The following is a 23,482-nucleotide window of genomic DNA, read 5'->3' on the forward strand; positions in this document are numbered from 1 at the left end:
ATTTGAGACAGAGAGCATGAGAGGGAGGAGGGTCAGAGGGAGAAGCAGACCCCCTGCCGAGCAGGGAGCCCGATGCGGGACTCGATGCGGGACTCGATCCCGGGACTCCAGGATCATGACCTGAGCCGAAGGCAGTCGCTTAACCGACTGAGCCACTCGGGCGCCCATTCATTACAGTGGTTTTAAAGACAGCATTCTAGGGGCGCCTTTTCTTCCTGTAGTGATTTAATAGCATTCACTCCTGTTGAAAGCAGCGCAGTCTGAAATATTGGCGAATGCTCGCTCCCAGCTGAACTGTATTCCTTTCCCCCGCCTCTCAGATCCGAGCCGGCTGCTTCGCTGAGACCCGCTTGCTTCTCTTTCCAGGGTGTCTTTATTGCTGAGGTTTTGCAGGGTACTTCTGACTGCTGGAGAAGCGTCAGGTGAACGAGGCTGCTGTGGATCTCTGCACGATCCTCCCCGGCCTAGAGCTGGGGTGGGCACTTGGGGGGTGTGGACGCCTTGCGGTTCAGCTGCTGTCCACGCTCTAGCTCTTTCCTGTAGTCTTCACAGGAGCCTGTTGGAGGTGGGTGTTATCCACCCCATTTTACAGATGAGAGAACTGAGGCTTCTAGAAGCGAGCCGTCTTGCCAGGGCCACACAGTTAGTGGCAAGGCTGAAAAAAGTGCATCTAAACCTCAAAAATAAAAATAGGGGAAGTCCTTTCAAATACTTGCGGATTGGCTGCCTGCCTCTGTTTGGAAATGCCCAGGCAGTCACAAGGCTTATTTCATTATTATTGCAAAAGCCAAAACATCCTGAAACGATACCTATGGAAGAAAAAGATAAGTTTTAGGGGCTGTGGATTATAATTTGCTTTGTTGTTTTCCCCTGAAGTGCTGTTTTCTTTGATTTAGGGCTAAAAACCTCTTGTTAATGAAGATTCCCAAATCTTGGTCTAAGTAGGACATAGATGTTTGCACAACTCCCCTCTAAATTGAGAAGGGAGGAATAAATGCAAGATGATCTATCTGATCTTAGCGTGGAGAGAGTGGCCTAGTCTGTGTGCCCACCCTGAGCTTCTCAGTGCCCATGGCCTGGTTGACCCTCCTTGGGCTGGCTCTCCATTCTTGCTTCCATTACCAGTTTTCCTTCTGCCCAGGGCCACCTGGACACTGCCCTGGCTCCGCAGTCCATCCCAAAACCTTGGCCATCCCAGCTTGTCCTCAAATGCCGTCCCTGCCTCCCCCGTCCCACCGAGGGGCTTTCCTTCGTTCTAAATCTCATGTCCTCCTGGTCATCTTCCCCAGCCTCTCTCCGGCTTTGCCTTCTCTCCCTCCATGCACCAAGCCAGCTATTCATTCTCCCCAGTGACTTTTCCTTTGTGGGCTGTGCTGCCCTGAGCTGCGCCTCCCACCTCTGTGTGGAACCAGAGCCCCATCCCACCTGCTCCCACCGGCCTCCGCCCCATTTGGGCCCTGCCTCCCTGAGCCTGTGTGCCTCAGTTTGGTCTCAGGTGTTTATTCAAAAAGCACAGTTCAACAGGGGGCAGTGACTAACGGGATTCCATCCTTTGCCCTCAACTGACGTTCAAGGGAGGCAAACAGAAATGCAGACCCTTCTCTGTTCCTCTTTGCTGGCACCTGCAGCCTCTGCCACATTGTCCTCGACCTGGCACCCCGCCCCAGACACAATAGCAATGGTAGAAGTATGGCTTCTCACCTGAACATCCGTCAGCTAAGAGAAGGGAGGGCGAATGGCTTTACCTTCTGCTCTCCAGCATTCATGTGTGGCTGATCACCTGGCGAGGGGAGGTCAGCGAGCCGCTCAGAGCCACAGGTGCAACCTCTAAATTCAGTTACCCCATGAGGTGTCCCTGTTAGGGGACTTCACCTTCACTCCAAGGATCTGGATTTAATGTGTTGGGTTCCTCTGAATACAGAGGAAACTTTTCCCTGTGAAAAGATACAAAATTCCCCCCCAAGGTATCATCTGGTGTCAAAACCAGTTTCTTTAAGTGGGACCCATGATCCCTTTTGCTAGGTAGACTTTTCTGGATGCCATCTGGAAATTCCTTCATTTGCCTGTTTTGAAGTGTTCCTCTTCTATCATTCTCTTCAGAGCTTCCTTTAGGTCATGTTTTGGTCATGTGTGTGAGTGGGAGGGATTCTGTTACTTCATTCAGCATTTGGGCAGGCAACTCTTTAGTCTTGTATTTGAAACAGGGCTGTAATGTACAGTTGCTTTCTTACCCCTTGAGACTAAGCCTGCCTTATTTATTTTTAGCTCAAACACCTTTCTCCGAACTTTCTTCAAAATTCATTTTCTGATGCCACTTTTTATTTTCCAGCAAGTTTCAGAATCAAACCTTAGATGGCCCTATGTTGTTTTCCCTTTTCCCAAATCAGCTTTGTCAACACCTGCATCTCGCACAGCTGTGGGCTCTCGATGACGACTGTGTATCATTATCTTCCTCTGTCACCACTTTCTATCGCCTGCGCCCTCTGGAGTTTCATTCTCTATAAGATGACAATGTCTTGTTACTTGAAAATGATAGTTCACCTCAACTGTTGTCAAATATAATGAGTTCTGAATTGGTGATTTTAAGTCTCAGTCCCAGAAAAAAACATGAAGGTTAAGTTTTCTGATCCTTGGGCATCTCTAGTCAAACATGTGCTGCATCTTACGCAGAGAATGAAATCCAGTCTGCTGGTCGGAATTCAGAACATCTGCTTTCTTCGGTGCTGAGAGAAGAACATCAACAGTGTTCTTGGCATATCTTAAAGTTCTGGGAAGCTTTCTTTCTTTCTTTCTTTTTCCTTTAAAGATTCATCCATTCATTTTAGAAAGAGAGAGCGCATTCAAGTGGGGGTAGGGGCAGAGGGAGAGAGAGAGAGACTCCATGCCAAGTGTGGAGCCCTATATGGGGCTCGATCTCATGACCCTGAGATCATGACCTGAGCCGAAATCAAGAGTTGGATGCTCAACCAACTGAGCCACCCATGCGCCCCAGGAAAGCTTTCTTGAATAGCAAGAATGATCATGCACAGAAAACTGGAATTATATTCCTATGGCCAAGCCTCAAAGAGAAATGAATATTTAAAGTCGTTTTTATTTTATAGATGTTGTTTTGTTTTGCACAGTGTGAATCACAACCAACTTAAAAGAAAGTGGTCACTTTTTAGTTTCCTGCCTCAAATTAAGTCTCCCACCCCTGTAAGCTATGGAAGAAATTGCTTCACAGATTTTCTTATGGTGAACTTTTAGCAACTTAAATATGAAAAGGACATGAACAGATAATTCACTAAAAAAGACTAGTACACTTGAAATAAAACGTTCATCCTTGTTCCTTATCTCAAAAATACAAATTAGAAGGTAAAAAGTAGGACCTTTTTTTAACCGCTCATAATGGCAAATTAAAAAAAAAAGATGGGCACATAACTTCTTACATTGCTAATAGGAGTATCAATCTGTACTTCCTCTTTCCATAGTTTGGCTATTGTGGACATTGCTGCTATAAACATTGGGGTGCATGTGCCCCTTCGGATCACTATGTTTGTATACTTTGGATAAATACCTAGTAGTGCAATTCCTGGGTCATAGGCTAGCTCTATTTTTTTTTTTTAATATTTTATTTATTTGACAGAGAGAGACACAGCGAGAGAGGGAGCACAAGCAGGGGTGTGGGAGAGGGAGAAGTAGGCTTCCCGCCAAGCAGGGAGCCCGATGCGGGGCTCGATCCCAGGACCCAGAGATCATGACCTGAGCCAAAGGCAGACGCCCAACGACTGAGCCACCCAGGCGCCCCAAGGTAGCTCTATTTTTGAGGAACCTCCATACTGTTTTCCAGAGTGGTACACCAGCTTGCATTCCCACCAACAGTGTGGGAGGGTTCCCCTTTCTCTGCATCCTTGCCAGCATCTGTTTCCTGAGTTGTTCATTTCAGCCATTCTGGCCAGCGTGAGGTGGTATCTCATTGTGGTTTTGATTTGTATTTCCCTGATGCTGAATGATGTTGAGCATCTTTTCATGTGTCTGTTGGCCATCTGTATGTTTTCTTTGCAGAAATGTCTGTTCATGTCTTCTGCCCATTTCTTGACTGGATTATTTGTTTTTGAGTGTTGAGTTTGATAAGTTCTTTATAGATTTTGGATACTAGCCTTTTATCTGATAAGTCATTTGCAAATATCTTCTCCCATTCTGTAAGCTGCCTTTTAGTTTTGTTGACTGTTTCCTTTGCTGTGCAAAAGCTTTTTATCTTGATGAAGTCTCAATAGTTCATTTTTGCTTTTGTTTTCCTTGCCTTAGGAGAAGTGTCTAGCAAGAAGTTGCTGCAGCCGAAGTCACAGAGGTTGTTGCCTGTGTTCTCCTCTAGGATTTTGATGGATTGCTGTCTCACATTTAGGTCTTTCATCCATTTCGAGTTTATTTTTGTGTATGGTGTAAGAAAGTGGTCCAGTTTCATTCCTCTGCATGTGGCTGTCCAATTTTCCCAGCACCATTTGTTGAAGAGACTGTCTTTTTTTTTTTTTAAAGATTTTATTTATTTATTTGACAGAGAGAGATACAGCGAGAGAAGGAACACAAGCACGGGGAGTGGGAGAGGGAGAAGCAGGCTTCCCGCCGAGCAGGAAGCCCGATGTGGGGCTTGATCCCAGGACCCTGGGATCATGACCTGAGCCGAAGGCAGACGCTTAACGACTGAGCCACCCAGGCACCCAAAGAGACTGTCTTTTTTCCACTGGATATTCTTTCTTTCTTTTTTTTTTTTTAAAGATTTTATTTATTTATTTGACAGAGAGAGACACAACGAGAGAGGGAACACAAGCAGGGGGAGTGGGAGAGGGAGAAGCAGGCCTCCCGCGGAGCAGGGAGCCTGATGCGGGGCTCGATCCCAGGACCCTGGGATCATGACCTGAGCCAGAGGCAGACGCTCAACGACTGAGCCACCCAGGCGCCCCATGGATATTCTTTCTTGCTTCGTCAAAGATTAGATGACCTAGAGTTTAGGGTCCAATTCTGGGCTCTCTATTCTGTTCCATTGATCTATGTGTCTTGATGATGACAGCTTTGTAATAGAGCTGGGAGTCCGGAATTGTGATGCCGCCAGCTTTGCTTTTCTTTTTCAACATTTCCCTGGTGATTCGGGATCTTTTCTGGTTCCATACAAATTTTAGGATTGTTTGTACCAGCTCTGTGAAAAATGTTGATGGTATTTTGATAGGAATTGTATTGAATGTGTAGATTGCTTTGGGTAACATAGACATTTTAACAATATTTGTTCTTCCAATCCATGAGCATGGAATGTTTTTCCATTTCTTTGTGTCTTCTTCAATTTCTTTCATAAGTGCTCTATAGTTTTCAGAGTACAGATCCTTTGTCTCTTTGGTTAGGTTTATTCCAAGATATCTTATGGTTTTTGGTACAATTATAAATGGGAATGATTCCTTGATTTCTTTTTCTTCTGCCTCATTGTTAGTGTATAGAAATGCAACTGACTTCTGTGCATAGATTTTATATCCTGCCACTTTACTGAATTCCTGTATCAGTTCCAGCAAGTTTTGGGTGGAGTCTTTTGCGTTTTCTACATAGAGTATCATGTCACCTGTGAAGAGCGAAAGTTTGACTTCTTTGCCGATTTGTATGCCTTTTATTTCTTTCTGTTGTCTGATTGCTGAGGCTAGGACTTCTAGCACTATGTTGAACAACAGTGGTGAGAATGGGCATCTCTGTCATGTTCCTGACCTTAGGGGAAGAGCTCTCAGTTTTTCCCCATTGAGGATGATATTTGCTGTGGGTTTTTTGTATATGGCTTTTATGATGTTGAGGTATGTCCCCTTTATCCTTACACTGCAGACAGTTTTTGTTAGGAAAGGATGTTGTATTTTGTCAAATGCTTGTCCTGCATCTATTGAGAGAATCATATGGTTCTTGTCCTTTCTTTTATTAATGTGGTATATCACATTAATTGATTTGTGGATGTTGAACCACCTTTGAAGCCCAGGAATAAATCCTACTTGGTTGTGGTGAATAATCCTTTTAATGCACTGTGTTTATATTTGTAAGTATAAAAACAACCCATGTTGGGGTGCCTGGGTGGCTCAGTCGTTAAGCGTCTACCTTCGGCTTAGGTCATGATCCCAGGGTCGGAGCCACAAGGCTCTCTGCTTAGCAGTGAGCCTGCTTCTCCTTCCTCTGCTGGTGCTCCCCCTGCTTGTGCTCTCATGTGGTCTCTGTCTCTGTCAAATAAATAAATAAAATCTTGAAACAACAACAACAACAACAACCCATGTGCATCCCTGTTGGTGTTAGGCTGGGTGGTCACTTATATATAAACCAGTCTGGGTGGACGAAGGATGTGTGTAGCTTGAACCATGACTGGAGTTGGGGACTCGGGATCCTCCTAACCAGTCCTAACTAATCTGAGCATTGTGGGGGGTGGGGGTAGGCTTGGTCATGGTTGCAGAAAACAACAAAGCCGGTGTTAGAGCCCTGTCTCCTGAGTCCAAGTCCATTTGTGTCCATCTGGAACCCAAAAACTGAATGACAGCCTCATACATCACTTCAGTGTTTGTGGCATAGGAATGGCACAGGCCCATTTTATAGATAAAGAAACTGAGATTAGGAAAATGGAGTGACTTGTCTAAGATCACACAGTGATTGAGTGGTGGAACTGTCGGAGTAGAGAAAGCAAAAATGGAAAAATGAGATGCAAGTTCAAGATTTTACTTCTGGCTTTTCTTATGTTCCTCCCATGTTTGGACAAATCTCTCAAAGGGTTGATCAAAAATTCTTTTTTTTTTTTAGTGGATTCGGAAGGGAGAGGAGTATGTTAGTCATCTAAAAAATTATCCTATCCTTCATATGTGGATGTATCTCCCACAATATCCTTACCTTTTCCTTCCTCATGTAACTGTTGATAATGTGCTACTGGGGCCAGGGACAGCTGTTTCTTCACTTTAGTGGGTTTTGTAAATATCTTTTTTTTTTCTTTATTGGCTGGTGCAACCTACCTGTCCCCCGCTTTGGTGCTCTGTGCAGGGTCCCATGTCTGTATTTGAGGGAACAGGTGCATTGTAGGGATGGATGTCTTATCTGATGTAAAATACAGAGCCTTAACTTTATAAGCTTCAGTCAGGCCCAGAAGAATGTTAAGAACATCTTTAATAAAGTTGCAATTATTTCTTTTCTTGGCTTTCACTTTCCCCGTGGCAGAATGCTTTCATGAACTTCACTGCATTTGATCTTTGTGCTAATTAAGGGAGGAAGGCAGGACAGGGGTGATCATTTCCATCTTTATAGATGAGAGAATCGAGGTTCCCAGAGGCCATGTGACCTGTCCACAGTGACTCAGGAGTGGGTGATGAAGCTGGGACTAGAACTCACGTCTTCCCATGCTAGACCACACCTCTTTCTGTGGCACCATTTGCTTCTCCTTGGAAAGATTTTTTTCCTTTTCTCTCTTCTCTTTCTCTCTCTCTCTCTTTTTAGAGAGAGCATACAAGTGGAGGGGGAGGGGCATAGGGAGAGGGAAAGAGAGAATCTCCCCACTGAGCACAGAGCCCAATGTGGGGCTCAATCTCACAACCCTGAGATCATGACCTGAGCTGAAATCAAGAGCTGGATGCTTAACCAATGAGCCAGCCAGGTGCCCCTGGAAACACATTTTATATCAATATATTATTGGCAACTCTGCTTGGCCCTGAAATGTATAAATATGAAGTAGCTCTTGTTACCGTGTTGGATTAGAAAATTTGGAAAATGCAGAGAAGCATAAATGAGAAAATAAAAATCACACCATTTTTTCCCTTATAAAAATGGAATCACATGATAATGTTTAGAACTTGCTTTTTTCATTTATTATTTCTTGAATTTTTCTGTGTTATTAAAAATATTCTATAAAATTAAATCAATTTTTACTTAACTAATCCCATATTAGATGATTTTTGAATTGTTTCCAAATTTCCAAATAGATATGTATGTGTGTGTGTGTGTGTGTGTGTGTGTAGAAAGACAGACATGTCAGATCAACCTTTTGATGAGCCTCCTTTCAAAGAAAGCTTTGTGAACATTTGAGGGAAGTTTTAAAATCAATCACTGAACAGGTAAGATTTCTCTAAGGCCAGGTGAAACAGGAAGTTGCTCAGGAAATAAGACGTTCCTCACTTGACTTTGTCTTTGTACACCCTCTTTGAAGGTTTAAAATCATCCTCAAGATTCTGTTCCATGAACAGCAATGTTGGTATCCACCAAAACTGTACATTACTTGTAGATTTAAACCTCAGCTACTTAGCTGGGTAGTGAAGTGGTTTTCTATTTTCAAGCCAAAAATTAATTCTACTGAAGAACCAAATGAAAAAAAAAAAAAAAAAAGTGAAACAGACAGTTGTGGGAAATGTGAATTCTAGAAGGCATTCCTCTGTTAGAACCCAGTGGCCATTTAACATACCTACAGTGACTTCCAAGTCCGATTCACCTAGAAGGGATATGTTTACCAAAAGGTGCCATTTTGTATTTAAATCCACAAACTGTTTTGACCGGTGGATATCATTTAAATGTGACTTGCCCATATGGTCATGGGAGCCTCATCATACAGTTTCTGAGCCTTTCCAAATCTTCTGGAAAGGCTTTATATTTCAGAATGTTTTTAGTTATCCCATGTGTGTGGTGTATATGATTTATGTTGCATTCATTTGTTTTCCTTCAGGTGAATCAAGATTTAGTACTTGGTCTGATTCATGTAGCCAGTGTTAACAACATTTTAAACTCCTTTTGTAGTATCTGTGGCATTTCATTTATTTACTCTTATTTAAAATGAAATTTGCCCTTGAATGTACAGCTCTAGTTTCAGAAAATACAGTTATTGGCTGTAGCTACTGCTTCCTCACGAACCTGTCCAGGTTCTCTAATCTACCTTCCAGAGGCTTTTAAATCCAAATTATGCACATCAGAGGGGAAGAGGGAGAGCAGAGTAGCCCATCCAGTGTTTCCTCTTGCTGAGCAATCTTGTCTTCCAGAATACACTTGTTCTCTTGTTGCTCTCCCTTCCCCCATTTTCAGTGCCCAGCTCATCACATTTTTCAGTTACAATGGCATGAGGGGGATTTCCACTTTCAGTAATGATGGACTAGCTTATTGCACACCGGCCACCCTACTAAAAACAACTAGAAAATACGATAGATAGAAAATAATGTCTGGCAGTAGCAGAGACCTACCAAAGAAGCAAGGACTCGAGGGACCAAGATTCCAGAGAGAAGGAAGTGCAGCAAAGTCAGTCTGACACTTGGTGCCACTTCTCCCCTTGAAGTAATTGCCAAAGCAGCAGGTGGTGGCTGAGATACTGCTAAGGTGACAGCAGAGCTCTCGGCATTTTTAAGAGACCATGGGGGCAAAATTAGAGTTTACAGCACACCAAGGAGGAGGGATTCTGATAAAAAGTGCAGGATTTCCTTTAGATAGGGATGAACCAGAAGTAGAGCAGCCCTGACAAAGACTGAAGCCAGATTTTTTTTTTAAAGATTTATTTATTTTTTGGGGGAGCGGGGAGAGTGGGGGTGGGGGGGCTGGATGGGCAGAGGTAAAGAATCTCAAGCAGACTCCCCGTTGAGTGCGGAGCCCGACACTCAAGACCCTGAGATCATGACCTGAGCCGAAGTCCAGAGTCAGACACCCACTGACTGAGCCACCCAGGCACCCCTGAAGATTTAAATCTGCTTAATCCCTGATTGTGTTAAGGTGATTTGCCCCCATGTGAATGGCCTGCAAGAAGCAAAACAAGTCCTTTTGGAAGGAAGATGCTATCACCCAGAGCTTCAGTTTTTCTGTGTAATTTTTCATTTACAATGTCCAATTTGCATGGCTGAAAACCGAAATTAAAAAACACACCTACAGGGGCGCCTGGGTGGCTCAGTCGTTAAGCGTCTGCCTTCGGCTCCGGTCATGATCCCAGGGTCCTGGGATCGAGCCCCACATCAGGCTCTCTGGTCAGCAGGAAGCCTGCTTCTCCCTCTCCCACTCCCCCTGCTTGTGTTCCCTCTCTTCGCTGGGTCTCTCTCTGTCAAATAAATGAATAAAATCTTAAAAAAAAAAAAAAACACAACTCACTCTCTTTCTAGAAATAAATAAATAAAAAACACACCTACAGTAGATCCAGACACTGGAGTTATTATAGACTTAAAAATGATGGTGATTAATATCAAGAAATTAGAGGGACGCCTGGGTGGCTCAGTCGTTAAGCATCTGCCTTCGGCTCAGGTCATGATCCCGGGGTCCTGGGATCGAGCCCCACATCGAGCTCCTTGCTCGGCAGGAAGCCTGCTGCTCCCTCTCCCACTCCCCCTGCTTGTGTTCCCTCTCTCGCTGTCTCTCTCTGTCAAATAAATAAATAAAATCTTAAAAAAAAAAAAGAAAGAAATTAGATGACAATTTGGAGTAGAGAATTGGAGATATAGAATTGAATAGTTGGTTTCATAACAGATAAGATGTAGCTGAAGAGAGGAATAGTGAATTAGAAGGTTAGGTTAGAAAGAAACAGACTGAAGCACACGGAGGAAAAGGATAGAAAACACAGGAAAGAGTCTGAGACACATAGGGTATATCATGAAAGATCTAACACGTGTATTTGGAGTCCTTGAAGGCAAGGAGGACAGAGACTAGGGCAGGAGCAGTATTTGAAGAGATGAGGAGGACTTGCCAAAACTGACAATGGTTTCAAGAAGCATCATAAACCCTTAGCTGGGGAAATCCAGAGAAAACCACACACAAGGCACATCATGGAAAATGCTGAGTGGCTTTAAATCACTCAAGTCACTACTTGGCAAGAATGTCTTCTACTGAACAGACCTTCGCCTACATGGGCAAGCCCACTGCTATGCATTTCCACAACTGCTTCCACACCTTTGCCTTTAGAAGTCTTACCAGACACATCTCTCTTTGGGGGGAACATTTTCCAAGCACTAGCATTTACCCTGAGTGAGGTCCCTGTGCACCCAGGGCTGGTGTGCTCCTCCTCTCCCTGATCCCAGGGGAGAAATGCTTAGTGCCTCATCTGCCCGGGGAAGGCCTTTCCCTGAGGGGTTGGAAGGTACGCAGGGTCATGGCTGAGAGCACAGGCTCTGGGAACAGATTGCTATGCTCATTCACCTCCTTCCTTCCACCACTTAGTCATCATATAATCTTACCTTCTGGAGCTTTCGTGTCCCAAAATGCACAGTAAGGATGATAACAGTTACACTTTTAAGGGTTGTTAAGAAATGAGCTCGTGGATGTAAAGTGTCTGACATATAGAAGACAGTTAACAGATGGGCTTATTTTTAAATCTTCTTGACCCATTTATTTCTTTAGCCTGATCAGCAGCCATGTATTTCTTCCTTAATAATAGCTGAGGCTTCTTCAAACCTTTTGTGCCCCTGTGGGAACTGTGCATGAAAGGAGAGGAGGTGGTGTACGTTTTAGATTAGAGGAGAGAGCTTAAAAATTAATCTCCTTAAGTATGTACAAGAGTTGGTGAACTTCATCCTTCAAAGGAAGAAGTGAACATTAAAGTTTGAAAAGTTTCCAAAAAGCCAGAGAAATCAGACCCTGACAGGATCAAATAAACCACCTGGATTGGCTGAAGGATTTTTTCTTCTTATAGTAAAGGTTACTGCTCTTACTACCCTCACCCATTTAAATTTGCTTCCTAGTTCTACCTTTTAAGAAAAATTGATGCATTGAATGCACCATTCTCTCTATCAGAAAATTCTTTAATAACAATTTCCATTAGTTGAATCTTGTATTCCTGATTCAACTGTCTGTTAACCTGACTACTGTTGACTTCTTGGTTAATGCATTGAAAAAAATATATATTCATGTAATTATTTACCCATGCACACACTAGTGTCTTACTCCAATTTATTTTACTCACAGTGTATTCCTCCTTCTCCTTAGGTAAATGCATATTTATACAATTTATATTGTAACTTTAGCTACATCGCAGAACATCGGAAAATAAATTTTGTTTAATATCAAAGACTAAACCCATCTACCATTAGCATCAACCTGTCTGATATTTTGGTGCTCCCTGGATTAGCACTGAGGAGCATTCAGGAGAAATGAAAGAATTAACTAAATCTGCCTTTCAGAGAGCACTAAATATCTTTCAGGCACCAGAAGCCATCGCCATGCAAGCTCTCACCTCATCCTTGCAACAACCTGGGGAAGCCATTCCCTTGGGCCAAGTGCATCTTTTATTCTCTGTTTCTTTACTAGGCAGAAATATGATTTTAATAGAGATATCAATTGGGTACTGAAATTGGTGATACTCCTTCACTTACAAGGTATAATCTTCACTTATTAGGTAGACTTGTGTTATAAGGTAGATGCCCCAGAGTGCATTCATATGCTGGGATAAAAGTCATTGCGAGAGATTTACTCCTCTTTCCCAGACTGACATAAGAGCCCTGCTGTTGCCTTTTGGGGAGAATCTAGGCTCCTGTGATGCAGGTTTGGATTCATTCACTTGTTCATTCTGCAAAGATTTGCTTCAAGCTTAGTCTGAGCCAGGCTCTATTCTAGGCACACGAGATGCAGCCCGGAACAAAACAGAGATTGTTTCTCTTGAGAACTACATTCTAGTGGGAAGAGTGGTAGATAATAAACAATAAACATAATAAATAAGTGATAGGTAGATATAGAGTATTCTAGAATATGGTAACTACCGTGGAAAAAACCGCGGGCTAGGGGAGATGAACAGTCTGGGAGGAGTGTTCTACCTTGAAAGGGTGGTCAGGCTTGGCTTCACACACAGGCCATGGCTGAGCAGAGACCAGAGGGAGGTGAGGGCATGAGCCTCGCAGGGAGCTGGGCCACAGCCGGGCGGGCAGATAGCACGTGAGTATGAAGGAAGGCTCCAAGGGCTCCGAGGTGGGACATATCCAGCACAGCAGGGAGGCTGGGGAGGCTGGAGGGAGGGAGCAAAGGGAGAGAGAGGTCACGGGCAGATTGTTCAGGGCCTTGCAGCCTTGATTAGGATTTTGACTTTTAGCCTGAGGACCTAGTTTGAAGGTAGAGGTCAGAGGATTTTCAGTGAGATTGGGTTTGGGTGGGAGAGAAGAAGTATAAGGATAACTCTGAGTCTGGGCAGAGAAAGGCCAGACTGGAGAGAAGGGGAAGCTGTTATCAGAAGGGGTAAGTCGGTGCATCATATAGAGGAGGAGGCTCCAGGGGCTGGAAGCAGAGGGGGGACCTGGGGAGAAGGTGCCTCCTGAGTGGTTCCAGAGAATTGCGGAGACAAGAAATATGGCCAGAGGTTCCACATAGCTTTAGAAGGGCTCAAGTTAAAAAAAAGTAAAAAGGAATTTCCTTTCAATTATATTCAGTAATCAGGATTTGATTGGAAAAGGCTCCCTTTTACAGCTGCTTCCACAAAGACTGACCTCAATCAAGGGGTTGCCAATGTTTTTTTTTTTTTTCTTCTTAAACATTTTTTTTAAATGGTGGTAAAATACACATAAAACTCACCATCCTAACCATTTTTTAAGTGTACAATTCAGTCTCATGAAGTACATCCACATTATTCTACAACCATCACCATCATCCATCTCTAGAACTCTCTTTATGTAAAACTGAAACTCTGTACCCATCAAACAGTAACTCCCTGCTCCCTCCCACCAGCTGCCCGCCATGCCACCTGACCTTCTATGAGTGTGACTCCTCTGGGTACCTCCCATCAGTGGACTCACACAGTATTTGTCTTTCTGTACCGGCTTATTTCATGTACTGTAATGCCCTCAAGGTTCATCCCTATTGTAGTATTTGCCAGAATGTCCTTCCTAAAAAGGCTGAATGACATGCCCTTGTATGCATATGCTATATTTTCTTATTTATTCACTGGTCAGGGAACACGGGGCTTGCTTCCACCCCTTGAATATTGTGGATAATGCTGCTTTGAACACTGGCTGCAGGTATCAGTTGGAGTCCCTGCTTTTCATTCTTTTCAGTCTCTGCATCAGTGGGTGGAGGAACAAATTCCTGGGTGCCTTCTGGGTGGTCCTCGGCCGTGGGAAGAGCAGCCTGACTGGCACACTCTGGGCTTCTTAGGCTGCTGGGACAGAATGGAGGGATCTGCGTCTGATTGTGTGCCTGTGTGCTGAGCCTCCCTGTCCTCCCCAGCCTGCCCCTTCAGCACTCAGGGCTGCAGAAGATGCTGGACAAGTGGGACATTTGCTGCTGTTGTCGCTACTTTTAGGACTTTCACAAATATACATTTTTCTATTTTATTGTGTAATTCCAACTGCTAAAATGACCTTGAGCCATGTGCAAACTGCAATAAAGCATCAACATTTGGCTTCCAGGAAGAGAAAAATGCAGCAGGAAGAAACATCAGCGGGAGAAAGAAATCACTGGGAAACACATAATGAAATGCCTAGGCTGGTTTTTACATTTCCCCTCATTGTTCAAACTCTGTGTATTATTCAGTACAGCATTGTTGTCATGGCAAAAGTTTACAAACAGCCTCAGTGGTTGTCAGTGGGAGATGGTTTAGTTAAACCCCAGTCCTCCGTGCCATGGGATACTGGATAGCAGAAAAGAATGACCAACCTCTCTGTAGAGAAAGATCTACAAATATAAAATATCTACAGATGTTTTAAGGGAAATAACAAAGGTAAAATGATGAGTAGATTGTGCAGTATGCCATATTTTGTGGGAAAAGGGAGCTAATCAGAATTGTGTGTGGTGTGTGTGTGTGTGTGTGTGTATATATATATAATGAAATCCTGGAAAGATGCATAAGAAACCAGTATCGGTGGTTATGTATCAGGGTAGGAAGGAGATTTTCACAGCATTACTTTATATATATTTTATTTCTGAGCCATACAAATATATCACCTATTGAAAATAAGGAGAGAAAGGGCTTGTATTTTCCCACTAACCTGATCATAGGCTTGAAACCTAAATTAAGTTGATTTATAGGCAACAAACAGTTGCACCATTTCTTGCAAGAAAAAAATACACTTCTTACAGGCTTTTCAGTTTGTCTTCTGGTCAAGGAAACCAACAATTTCTGATCCTACCCCTGGAGATGACCAAGAGGAGATGGGCAGAGGGTAGTACTCAGAGCCTCACTCAGCAACGGACCCTAAACTCTTTGGAGAAAGGGGAACATTGGGTGCAGGGCATGGGGTTTGCAGTTGTGCAGGGCAAGAAACCAAAGCCAGGATGGACTAGGACTGAGATTTATAGGGGGGTTTCTCCCTTCCTCACACTGCCCTGGGTGAACCAGATGGGTAGCTGGGAGGCATTCCCTGGTGCAATAACAAAGCTTAGCTTGTATGGCTGGACCAGAACTTGGGTTGCTCAAAAGCTTACAATCTGGGGCAGCTCATCAATAAGCAGACAAATAGACACACTGATAGATCTGAGTGCCCACATCCATGAGACCAGAGCTGCTCTCACTGCCCACCCCAGAGGGTATCCGGGCAGGAATTGCTTGACCTGGAAAGTCTAGGTAGGGACTTTTGTCTCCATACCCCAATTCACCCGAAGTGGCACAGGTAGGGCCTCTTCTTTCTACTGGAGAGCTATCACCAGCCAAGGAACACTCAGACTTAAGGGAGTAAGGTGAACTCAGAACAGTTAGGAGACATCTGAGGGGCAGGAACTCTGTGAAGGGTGGCTGCCAAAGGTCAAGGACTCTGGGATGGGCTAGTGAGAGAATCCTGAGATCCAGAGACATATTCATTTGCTGTTATCTACCAAGTCCCAATTGAAACAAAAGGACACAGGCAAATTGAAAATAAAGAGATGAAAAGAGATGCACCAGGCAAATAAAGCTCAAGTAGCAATTTTAGTATCAGACAAAACAAATGTAGGGGAAAAAATATGTCTCAAAGACAAAGCAAGGTGTTACATGCTGATTAAAGGCACAAATCAAGAATTATAGTTGGAGATTTTAACACATATTCTATAAATAACTCATTATAAAATATTAAAAATGATACCAATTAAAATAGAAAAAAAAACCCCAAGCCCCACAACCCTATACAGTTTCTAGGAATTAACGTAATAAAAAGTCTCAAGACCCTTATGAAGAAAAATCTGAAACTCTATTAAGGGCTATAAAATAAGATGTAAATAAATGAAGAGCTAGGGAGGAGATGACAACATTATAAAACTGTTGATTTTCACGTAGTCTATAAATGCAATCAACTCCAATTAAAATTCCAAGAGTATTTTAAGGGGGCTTAATAAACTGAGTCTACAGATTTGATAAATGAATAAAGCTTCATGAATGGCTAAGACATTTTTAGGAAAAAAAGGAGCAAAGAAGGGAGGCTTATAATACCAGATAGTAACATGTATTACAGAATGAGGCAAAAAACCCCAGGCCCGATGGAACAGAAGAGCATCCAGAAATAGACCTTATATATATGGCAACCTGATATTTTATAGAGATAGGGAAAAGATGGAGGATTTGGTAAATAATCTTGGGAAAATTGGGTTGTTATCGGGAGGAAAAACAAAATTGGATCCTCATCTCATACCATATGCTGGTGGATTAAAGACCTAAAGTTAAAGATAAAATTGCCCCACTATAGAAAAACATGTAGATTATTCTTTGTGATCTTGAGTGGGGGAGTATTTCTTAACAGGACCCTTAAACTATATACAATAAAGGAAGAGATAGACTTGAATGCATTAAAAATGGACTTTTAGGGACCACTGTTAAAAGTGGGTAATCTATTTGCTGGTTATCTATTTGCAACACCTATGACTGAAAAACAAAAAGCACTTTCTAGGATGCAGAGACAAATATCTAAAAATCAGTTTGGAAAAAATTAGAAAACAAATTAGAAAAAAAAGGAAAATTATATGAATAGGCAAATTACAAAAGAGAAAACTGAATGAATGATAAGTGTATGAAGAGGTACTCAACCTCAATCAGAAAAACACAAATTTAAGTAAAAATAAGACACTGACTCCATCAGATAGCATCACTTTCCTGTGTGGAGGGGAGTTTCCCTATTTAGGGGATAAAACACACCCCTAGGTGGCCTGCATCATTGACTATGAAGTTGAGGAGAGCATCTAGGGAATCTAGCTACTTCTTCTTTTTAAATATGCTTTCTTTTTGGAACAGTTAGATTTACAGTCTGGTGTGGTGAAGAACTTACTCCTTCAGCCAATAGCCAAGCAAGACACTAAAGCATTCAAACAACCACATGAGTGACCTTGAAATCTGATTCTCCAGTCCCAGCTGAGCCTTGAGGTGACAGTAGCCTCAGCCTGCAGCTGGACTGCTGCCCCATCAGAGACCCTGAGAAAGATTCCCTTGGCTAAGCCACTCTCAGATCCCTGATCCTCAGAACCTGTGTGAGTTAATAAATATTTGCTGTTTTAAGTTCCTAAGTTTTGGGTTGACTTGTTACGCAGCAACAAATAGCTAATATAAGAAGTAAATCACAAATGGAGATTTTGAGAAGTGTTAACTATCACTGTATTTAGATATCATTTCGCGTTCTTGAGAATTCGAGTAAAGATGTGAACGATCTTTTAAAATAGGCTTTTTATTTTGGGATACTTTTAGATTTACAGAAACGTTGCAAAGACAGCAGAGAAAGTTTCCCTGTACCTCACCCAGTTTCTATTGTTGTTAACACCTTCTATCACCATAGTACTGACCTTGGTACATTGCCATTAATCCAACTCTAGACTTTATTTGGATTTGCTAGTTTTTCCACTAATGTCTTCTTTCTGTTCCAGGATCCCAACCAGGGCACCACATTGCATTTAATTATCATACCTCTGCAGCCTCCTGGTTGGATCATTTCTCTGTCTTTCCTTGTCCTCATTACCTTGACAGAGATCTGAGCTATATTGAAATGACTTTTGTCTGTTGGGGTGTGTTTGTCTGACTGTGACACCACCACAAAATTGAACCACAGGAACCCACCCTTTATAATAGAAGGGTTGCAACACTTATCCCATTTGATAATTAGTTTTACATTTATCTGTGCACGTTGTGCATGTTCTTGGCTGTCTGCCTTCCCCACTAGCCTGTAAAATCCATGAAAGGTAGGGACTATGTTTGTTTTTGCAAACCTAGACTGATACCTGGCACATAGTAGTTGCTCCATAAATATATGTTGAATGAATATATTCGTCCATTTTTATAAGTACACATACATGGTTAATGATCCGTTAGTATTTTTAGTGAATGAATGAGTCTCAGTATTCCTCACAGGACTTAGAACTGTGCCTTAATTTAGTAAGCCCTAAACAGACAGTAACTATGTGCCAGATACACTGCCAAATAGTTTCCCTACACTAGCTCAATAAATATGCACACAATTCAGTTACGTAAAGTGAGAATTATAAAGTTCTAAGAGACAATGCTTTGCCTCCTCTTGATGAGACACTCTTATTTAGTGCGTAGGAATTATTATTACTCGAGTCAAGTCTAAAGCAGTTTGAGGGAAGAAAGCTATCAGAATGGACCCAGCTGTTGCTGTCAGAAATGGAACGCTGTGTAAGGACAGTGTCCAGGTGCCAGGGAGAGGAAGGAAAAACTGTCAGGTTCTCCAAAGCAGTGCGTGCAGAGAAAAACATCACAAGTTAACAACACGAGGGAAGAAAATGCAAATACCTTTACCTCTTTGAAACCTAAAGCCGAAGTTCAGAAAACTTTATACTAATTAAATACAAGGTCATTTTAATTCAGTGCAAAAATTTCATGCATCTCTTAATTTGAATTGAAACGTTTCACTTTTTAATATTACTATTCATATTACAGTGGCACTTCAGTTAAAATGCGAAGTGTGGGTCATTCGTTGGACTTTTTTATGGTGATGAGAGGTGGAGGGGGGTGATGGCACCATTTGGGAAATTCCATCTTAATGGGATTTGGGAAATGAGAAAAGCCTAGTTGGTGATGTGTATGTCTGAAAACAATAATGCATTCCAGTCTCAGTGCCACTGACATTATTATTAAAGGCTTTATGTGGTGCTTTATATATAATTTAGAAATAATAATAAATTGGAGTTGGACTTTTGGATCCTCTCCCAGATTAAATCCCTTGAATGTTTATCTTATAGAAGACAAGGAAAGAATTCAATTTTAGACCTGTGTATTTATCTATCCTGTAAATGACAATTTTTTTGTTTTCTTTTGTATAGGGAAAAAGTAAAAATGTGTCTTCGAGTAAAATACAAAAAAAAGTCATTAAAGCAAAAATTCAGGATTGGGACTGTGTCATATATTTCGCTGGTGGTAGTATAGCCTAATAAATCAGGTCTGTTTGTTTATTTTCTCTGTAATTGATTTTCCGTATTTTTTTTAGCAAGCCACAAAGAATTCAGCTTTAAATGTGTCTGTTTTTATCTAATACCTTCTATGGGAAGAATTTACTTTTGTCCATATTTTAAATTATTTACCTTCATGAAATTTTCATGGCCTTACCTCCCGATTGCTATTCCATAAAAGGGCTCATTCATTTATTCATCCCAATGCTCGTAAGAGGCCTCACACTGGATTCCCAACGATTAGGACAGTGTCTGACATATGGTGGCATGTTCTACATTTTTGTTGGATGCAGAAATATTGTCTGCATGCATACAGCATTGTTTTGAATGTATTTTGTACGAAATGGTCACCTGAGATGGCTAATTTTCTTTCATTGTATGCTTCCCCTTTCTTCGATGGTAAAAGAACTTTTAACTTGGTTCTGCCTTTAGTAGGCAGGGGTTTGCGCTCTCCTTGACCCCTTTCCTTCCTTTTCTTATGGGTTGGAATGTAGACAAGGTGTTGGCACATTGTAGACTGTTAGAGGCAGCCCTCTGAGGATGGCAGAGTCACAGATGGAAGGTGCCTGGATCCCTGAGCAGCGGAGTGGAGGAGAGCCACCCTCCACCCTTGCACTCTGCCCCTGTCCCATCGTGTGAGCGAGAAACTGACTCCCACCTCCTCTAAGCCACTGTTAATTTGGAGATGGCTCTTACACAGCAGCCAGTCCATCTTCAACCATACAGCTCTCGAGGCACTAGACTCTACAAATAACCATAACGCCAGTCACAATATGAGCAATTCCATGAGAGGCGGCAGTAAATGCTCTGCGGGTTTGGAGGAGGGAGCATTCACACCCATTAGGAGAGCGAACTAGGTTTGCTTTAGCAACTAGGAGGTCTGAATTTTGAGAGTAGCATTACCTAGAGCCTGATGGTCATGGATATTATATCCTAACTGCCTGGCTTACCTTGTCTGTCTGTCTGACACAGAGTTGCCACCTTCAGTCTTGGGAATCAGCAGACGGATATTCCAGAGGGCCTGGGAGTGTGTGTGTGGGGGGGTCATGTGGGCTCAGCCCCCACCAGACTGAATTTTCTCTCTCTCCATGATACATGGCTCTTGCAAATTATCAGGTGGTAGAGAGCTTTCGAGTCAGACAGATGTGGGGTTTGAATTCTCCCTCTACCTCTTGCCAGCTATGAGACCCAGCAGAAGTAGTAGCTGAGATCTGGCTCTTTGGGTTCCACTCCTCATTCTACCACTAAGGAACCAGGTGACCAGGTTTCACCTGTCTGTGACCTGCTTCCCTCATGGGGATATTACCCACTTGTTAGGATTGTTGGCGAAATCAGGTGAGAACTCCTGATATATGAAGCCATCAACACACATTTCATGCTTAGTATGTGCCAGGTACACATACATATTTATATGTCTCTTTAATGTCTGTAAAGAGAATAGTGCCTGGTGTATAGTAAATATTTAATAAATATTACCCATTATTGTTGTTTGTAAGGACCTAACTTCTTGTAACTTAATGGCTTGAATTTACTTATGCATAAAACAGACCTAATCCTATCTCCTTGTCCTTGTTTATAAAATGAGGACCCCTTAGGGCCATAAGGTTATATTTATAAAGCACTTGCAAAAATGCCTGGTAAACAGTAGGGTCAATAAATAATTAAGGGCTTTTTGATGTAAGTCCCTAAAAAGTATTTCCCCACACATGGCCTACGTACTTTTAAGGCCAATAAAGAGTTATGTGCCGTTTTGTTAAATGCAGACTTGAGGAGGGAAGAAGCCATGGGCATAAGTCAAATAGTGTCAGGCCCTTCTGCCCCACTGTGTTAGCTGTCTTCGTGAGGATGCTGCTGCGAAGAGAAGGAGAGTTCTAGCTGGTGTCAGGGAGAGGGAAATAGGAGTATCTACCACTTACTGAGGTCTTTTATGTGCTTTACCAAGGCCTTGGGAGGTGACTGTGTCCTTTCTGACCATCAGGAAAGTGTGATTCAGAGAAGGTAATTTACCAGTCCAGCATCCCCTAGCCGGTCTGTGGCAGATCCAGAACTTACCGTACCTACTCCCTGGCAATCCCATTCTGGCTTATGTGCCAGCAGCAAGGCCAAGGAGCCAAGCAAGGGGTGGATGGGGAGCGTGGCATATCCTCCCCAGAGATCCCTCCCACCTGTAGTTGTTGGCAAGCCCCCTGCCCCTCCAACAGCCTCTGATCATCCTGGATGTTCCCCAAGCAGAAAACCCTAGACCCTGTGGTGGTCCCTCGGAGGCTCTTCCCACTGGATCTTCCAGGTCCTGGTCATTTCTCAATGCTTTAAGGACAAACACTCCCTTTCCCTCCTCAGCTAGAGTAGAACTCTTACTGCGGTGTCTGCCGGGGTGGGGTACACCCAGTCTTGTGATACCAGGGGGCGGGCATTGAAGTTGTCGGGAAGAGGGCTCTGAGTTGACCCCACATTTCAGGAGTTCCTTGAAAGCATGGTTCTCTTTCTCTTGCCTTTATGGGGCTTCGGGATGGTTGTGACATGAGGACCCTCTTCGTTCCAAACCATCCTTGCTGTCCTCCCTGTGCTGTTACTTCCTGGTCTTTGTGGCACAAGAGACAACATAGGGTTCCATGTGGGGCAGGTGATGCTTGATCCTTTCCACTCTGGGATTTCCGATGCATCTGGGTCTCTGCCACCAGCCTTCACACCTTCTCTTCTGGGAGCAGGGCCCAAAGACAGACTGCTTCAGCCCCTTCCCTTCCCCTTCTGCTCTCTGCCTCCTTCCTCTTCTAGCTCTGGGGTAAGGGAATGGGTGCGGGCTGGGGAGGGCACAGGATGGGGAGCTGCTTCTGCCAGATGGCACCTCTTTTTAGATATTTTCTGTCTTTTACTTGAACTGTGCCTTTTGAGCTTAGAAACAAATAATTTGTTGACTCTTTTCTCTGGACTTGACCTGGTCACAGACCTTGGGACATGAGACCCACTTTTCATGATCCAAAGGGACTGTCGGTGGAGGGAGGATGGGGCCAGAGTGCACGATTTTTTTCTTTTCTTTGTTTTTTTTTTTAAGAGAGAGGATGAGTGTGTGGGGAGGGAGGTGGTTGTTGGTGGTGGAGAGGCAGAGGGAGAGGGAGAGAGATAATATATATATATTTTTTAAAGATTTATTTATTTGAGAGAGCGAGAATGAGAGAGAGTACATGGGGGGGGGGGTCAGAGGGAGAAGCAGGCTCCTCGCTGAGCAGGGAGCCCGATGCGGGACTCGATCCAGGGACTCCAGGATCATGACCTGAGCCGAAGGCAGTTGCTTAACCAACTGAGCCACCCAGGCGTCCCGGGAGAGAGAGAATCTTAAGCAGACTCCACGCCCAGCATGGAGCCCAGTGAGGGGTTTGATCGCATGACCCTGAGATCATGACCTGAAATCAAGAGTTGGATGCTTAACTGACATTGGAGTCACCCAGGGGCTCCAATGATTTCTATCTCACAATGTCACTCTGCTGCATTTCTTTGCTGGGGACCTGTTTGCACGCGCTTGTGTGTGTGTGTGTGTGTGTGTTTGCATCCTCCCTTTGCCTCATGTATCTTTAAAGTGATGAGACAGATTCCACCAAGTTGCACAACTTTGTACAGAAACTGTATTGTGACTCCATGTTTCTGTCACTTGGTAACCATTTGGACTTAGCACATGTAATTTTTTCTGAGTTTAAGAGTTTTTGAGAAAATTTCCCAAGCACCTGTAGGCCATTCATATCAAGAACATTCATCAGAGGTTTATAGGATTTAGGACAAATCCCAGTAATAAGTTTCATGAGTTGGGGTGGTGCATTATTCGGCCTCATTGTCTAGTGCAGATTTGCTGTACAATCTTTACCCAGAATTTATTCTACATGAAGCTATTGGAAGCTCCAACAGCCCCAGTCTGGGAATATAGAAAAATAGGACTTTTCTTGGGTGGGAATTGCTCTTTACCGGATGGTCTGTATTCATCTTCATATGCTTATGGTCGATGCTTTGAGTCAAAAACATGTGCTTTGAGTGGAAGCTCGTCTCAACACAGTGGATGTGGACATTTGGGGCAATGAGGGAGCACAGTGAACTTGACCTGCTCGTAGACATTGGGACATGAGGCCCACTGGAGCCTGCTCCCTCTACAGGTTTTCTTCTGAGCCAGTCTTAACGCTGAGATTGTTTGAAATGTCACTTACTGACCATGTCAACAGATGTTGTCATGAGATGG

The 23,482-nt window shown here is 43.2% G+C and overlaps 1 long non-coding RNA gene across 2 annotated transcripts in view; it reads left to right on the forward strand.

Moving 5' to 3' along the window:
• The window catches only part of LOC135364809 (uncharacterized), a 261,232-nt gene that overhangs the window by 1,342 nt on the left and 236,408 nt on the right, over positions 1–23,482 (forward strand). The window lies entirely within an intron of this gene.

This window comes from Mirounga angustirostris, unplaced genomic scaffold (genome assembly GCF_029215605.1).
Source record: "Mirounga angustirostris isolate CCGP_5_RB_7025 unplaced genomic scaffold, mMirAng1.0.hap1 SCAF_6, whole genome shotgun sequence".
NCBI lineage: Eukaryota > Metazoa > Chordata > Mammalia > Carnivora > Phocidae > Mirounga > Mirounga angustirostris.